At 53.8% G+C, this 5,100-nt stretch overlaps 1 pseudogene; it reads left to right on the forward strand.

Annotated features, from left to right (window-relative positions):
• Positions 1 to 1,021: 1,021 nt before the first annotated feature.
• On the forward strand, positions 1,022 to 2,791 carry LOC119272617 (annotated as a pseudogene).
• Positions 2,792 to 5,100: the final 2,309 nt, after the last annotated feature.

Raw genomic sequence — 5,100 nt, forward strand, 5'->3', positions numbered from 1 at the left:
TTTTGATACTAAGGAGTGCTTCTGTCGCTGCTAGCTTATAGTAGTATTTGCTTTTCTACAGTAAACTGAACCATGGCCTGCTCCTGCTGCCGTTGCTAGCTTATGTTTGCTTTTCTATAGTAAAATGAGCCATGACCTGCTGCTGCCGCCGCTGAAATTGAAACTCAACTGAACCATGTCTTGCTGCTGCTTCCGTTGCTAGATGCCGCCGCTACCTGCTGCCGTTGCTAGATGCCGCTGCTGACGCCTGCCGGCACGGCGGCACATTAGTTTCTTCAGAACTGAAGCGGTGAAGCTCACAGGCCACAGTAAACAAAATCCATCCATGTCGTGCGCTGCTGGACGAGAGGATCGCATAAGCGTGTTGATTCTAGATGAGGCGGCCTTAGCGCGACGCGCGCTTCGGGAAAGACGTGGGCTCTCGCGGACTGCAGGAAGTGGGGCATGCGGGTGAGGTCCATGCTCTCCTTCAACTGTGGCGACAGCTGCGGCAGCGAAACAACCGCGGCGAGGGAGGCGTCAGGTAAGGCGCGCTTGGAGGCGGCCTTGTAGGAGACGGGGCCGACGGTGAGCGCCGGGCTGTGTCCACGGAGCAGTCGCGGTCGGCGGCCGATCCCGGGAGGCCGAGGCGGACCCCACATCGCCTCCTGGATTGGGGTGGGGGACGAGCAGCAGGAGGACGACGCAGGGGTGGGAGCGGCGGCGGAGAGGTGAAATCGCAACGGGTGGGGTCGGGGAGTGGAGGAGACAACGAGGATATGATGGCTCCAACAAGGTGGCACGTGACGCACGGCGGGGCGATGTGGCGTGATCATGCGGCCAGGAACCGGCCGCTCGTTTCATCTACTATCCCTATAAAAGCAAGAGAGGGCGGAGAACCAGATCATCCTATCCATCGAAATCTGCAATCCGATGATTTACATCACTCCAGCATACTAAACGCGCTTATGCTTTAATTACCCACCATGCCATTGCCTTAATTATTTGCCCACCATGCCATTGTCTTAATTATTTACCCACCATGCCCATTGGATTAACATCGTCCCGAACACGTCGCTGCCCTCTCGCTACCACGCCGTCGGGGCAGTTTGGCCACCGCCCCACACCTCGCCCCACCTCTTCCCTACAACTCCACGCCAGCCACGCCTCGACCGCCGCCGGACAACCTCCACCTGTGCCTGTCCACAAGCGCTGCTGGACAGCCGCTCCGTCCACGCGCCATGCGCCGCCGCGCCGTCCGCACTCGTGCTGCCCGGACCATCGCGCCGTCCAGCGCCTGCACCGCCCACGCGCCGACCGGGCCGCCACGTCCACTCCAAGGATCAGTGTTGAGGACACCGCCCGCGTCGCCATCTCCCCCTTCGAGGACTCCGTCGACGGCATCAGCGGCAACCTGTTCGACGCCTACGTCAAGCGTAAGTAACCGTCGTCAGTCGATTCTTGAGCTGTTGATTGATTCTTGGTCTGTTCTTGCGTCTACTTGATCTGTTCTTGCGTCTTCTTGAGCTGTTGATTGATTTGTTTTGGGCGTGGATGCAGCCTACTTCATGGGCGCGCGCCGGACTGTGCGCAAGGGCGACCGCTTCATGGTGCACGGCCACATGCACGCCGTGAAGATCAAGGTCGTCGACACGGACCCTGACGAGTGCGTCATCATGGCAGCGGGCATGCAGGTCTTCTGCGACGACGCCAACCCGGTCAAGCGGGAGGACGAGGGGAGGCTCGACGGCCCGGGCTACGACGACATTGGCGGCGTCCACAAGCAGCTCGCGCAGATCCGGGAGCTGGTCGAGCTGCCGCTGGGCGTGAAGCAGCTCGCGCCACCCCAAGCTGTTCAAGACGCTGGGCGTGAAGCCACCCAAGGGGATCCTGCTCTACGGCCCGCCCAGCACCGGCAAGACGCTGCTCGTGCGCGCCATCGCGGCCGAGTCGGGCGCCAACTTCATCGTCGTCAACGGGCCGGAGATCATGTCCATGATGGCCGGCCAGAGCGAGGACAACCTGCGCAAGGTGTTCGCCCAGGCCGAGGCCCGGGCGCCGTCCATGATCTTCATGGACGAGATCGACGCCATCGCGCCCAACCACGAGAAGACGCACGGCGAGGTGGAGCGCCGCGTCGTGTCCCAGCTGCTCATGCTCATGGACGGCCTCCGCCCGCGCGCGCAGGTCATGGTCATCGGCGCCACCAACCGCCCCAACAGCCTCGACCTCGTGCTCCGGCGCGACAGCCGCTTCGACAAGGAGATCGATATCGGCGTGCCCGACGAGGTCGGTCACCTCGATATCCTCCGCATCCACTCCAAGGACATGCCCCTCTCGGACGACGTCGACCTGGAGCGCATCAGCAAGGACACGCACTGCTTCGTCGGCGCCGACCTCGCCGTGCTCTGCTCCGAGGCGGCCTTCCAGTGCATCCGCCAGAAGATGGACGTGATCGACCTCGAGGCGGACACCATCGACGTGGAGGTGCTCAACTCCATGTCCGTGATCATGGACGACCTGGTGCATGCCAAGGAGGTGACCAAGCCGTCGGCGCTGCGGGAGACGGGTCTGGTGGAGGTCCCCAAGGTGTCGTGGGCGGCCTGGAGGATGTCAAGCGGGAGCTCCAGGATACGGTGCAGTACCGTACCGAGTGGAGCACCCGGAGATGTTCGAGCTCTTCGGCATGGAGCCGTCGCGAGACGTGAGCTCCTCGACTGTGACGTTGCCGGGCGACGTGCTGCTTGTCGCCTCGATGTCCGCCAGGACGGTGTCGGCCTTGCGGTTGATATCCGCCGGCGGCGGTCCTTAGCCCACACCTTGAACGTGTCCCGCGGCAATGGCGATGCCTCCGCCCTGATGCACACCACCAGGGCCGGCCCTGAGGGGGGGCAGGGGGGGCGGCCACCCCAGGCCCCCAAGGTGGAGGGGCCCCCAAGTATGTATTTCCTATAAATTTATGGCTGCAGTAAAAAAAGTTCATTGTGCCTGGCCCATCACAAGTAGTAGCAGCTACGGACCGTCTGATCTATCGTCATTACTCGCGCATCAACACTCCCGGGATCCAGGAATCCACGCATGCATCGCCATCACGCACGTAACAGCCGCCTCCTTTCCGCCTCACGCCCATATTAGTGAATCAGAAGAGCGCTATAGGATGAGACCCAGATCTCAAGGGGCGCAGTGCACATGATCTCCGGCGCTGATCTTCGTCTATAGAGGTGAGTATTACCGGCCGGTCAACATCTTGGACGTGTCTACCGAGCGGCTGGGCGCTCGATAGGAATCCGTGGCGGCCTCTCCATTTTTAGTATGTTTTTGTCTTAATCAAACAAATTAGGAATTATTTTGTCCTCCTAGCCAGAAAAAGACAAAGACTACACGACATGTTTAACCAGAATTGCAAAAGCACACACACGAACATGTGTGAACGCATTTAATTCAGATTTAAATTTTTTAGAAAAGCCATAACTTTTGAACGAAAAGTCGAAATTAAGATCCGCTTTCACTGCTGAAATCCTCGCGATGTGCTCTTCGAAACTAGATCCCACATGGATATGTTTCGATAAACCTTTTTTTGTGCAATTTTGTCCCCGTTTTGTGCAACTGGCTAGTTGTTGATGTGCAACTACCTAATAGTCGATGTGCAACTTTTTCTTTATCCATGGATGTGCAGTTTTCAATGATGACACCTCACCTCAAACTACCCACTATCAAGTGAGATGTGCAACTATGTCTGCTGTCCCCGGCCAACCGCTTAGTAGTCGATGTGCAACTTTTCTCCTCTAGTTGGAAGTGCAATTTTTACTGTTTGCTACCTCGGCCAACTGCCAAGCAGTGGATGTGCAACTTCGAAAACTGTCCTCCCAGCCAACTACCTAACGGTTGATGTGCATGTGTAACTTTCCTCATATCCGTGGATGTGTAGTTTTCATTGCTAGCACCCCTTTCCATCCAACCCAGCTAGTGAGATGTGCATCTTGAGGGTCTCACCTGTAAACATTAATGTGTGTGTAACTAGACTACATTACCACGCCAACTGAGTATATGTGTGTAACTAGTCCTGCCAACTAAACATCAATGTGTGTGCAACGAGACTACATTATCACGCCAACTAAGCATATGTGTGTGCCAATAGTTTTGTCAACTAAACATCAATGTGTGTGCAACTAGACTACATTGCCGCGCCAACTGAGTATATGTGTGTGTAACTAGTCCTGCCAACTAAACATCAATGTGTGTGCGACTAGACTACATTACAAGTCAACTGAGCATTTGTGTGTGCAACTAGTTTTCCTACCAACTAAACATTATTGTGTGTGCAAGTAGACTGCATTACAAGCCAACAAACATCATCGTGTGTGCAATTAGTTCTCCTGCCAACTGAACATCAATATGTTCTATTGCAACAGGGGAAATATGTTCTATAGGATGTTCTATATACTAAAAGTGAAATAGAAAAGGAGATGAAATTCTATTTCCTGTCATCCGAAAACGATGCCAAAGGTGATCACATTCTGACGTGATCACCTGAGTTTTTGCAAACAAAAGGTGCCAAAGGTGATTAGTTAACACTGCATAAAAAAATATTTGTTGTCCTTTAAAAAACCGGATAAAATATGTTGATGATGCCAACTTGATATTATGTTAGTTGTGCAACTACAAAATGCAGAGGATGCCAACTAAAATAGTTACTCTTGTGCAACTAGAAAGACTGAGGATGTCAACTAGTTAGATGCTATTGTGTAACTAGAAAATGCTCAGGATGCCAACTAATTAAATACTCCTGTGCAACTAGAAATGTTGAGAATGCCAACTAATTGAATACTCTTGTGCAACTATAAATCTTGAGGATGCCAATTAATTAGATACTCTTGGGAAAAGATATATTCAGCACTTGCATGACCCATCAAAAAATTGCACATTCAGGTTTCAGGCTTCTAGAAGAAGAGGGTGTCAACGCAGCTACAAAAAGACTAAGGATGCAACTAGTTGGATGGTATTGTGCAACTAGAAATGTTGAGGATGCCAACTAATCAGGTACTCTTGTGCAACTAGAAAAAGCCTGAGGATGCCAACTCATTTATATACTCTCTGGGACACATCATCATCCTCTCCATC

This window comes from Triticum dicoccoides, chromosome 3A (genome assembly GCF_002162155.2).
Source record: "Triticum dicoccoides isolate Atlit2015 ecotype Zavitan chromosome 3A, WEW_v2.0, whole genome shotgun sequence".
Classification (NCBI taxonomy): Eukaryota; Viridiplantae; Streptophyta; class Magnoliopsida; order Poales; family Poaceae; genus Triticum; species Triticum dicoccoides.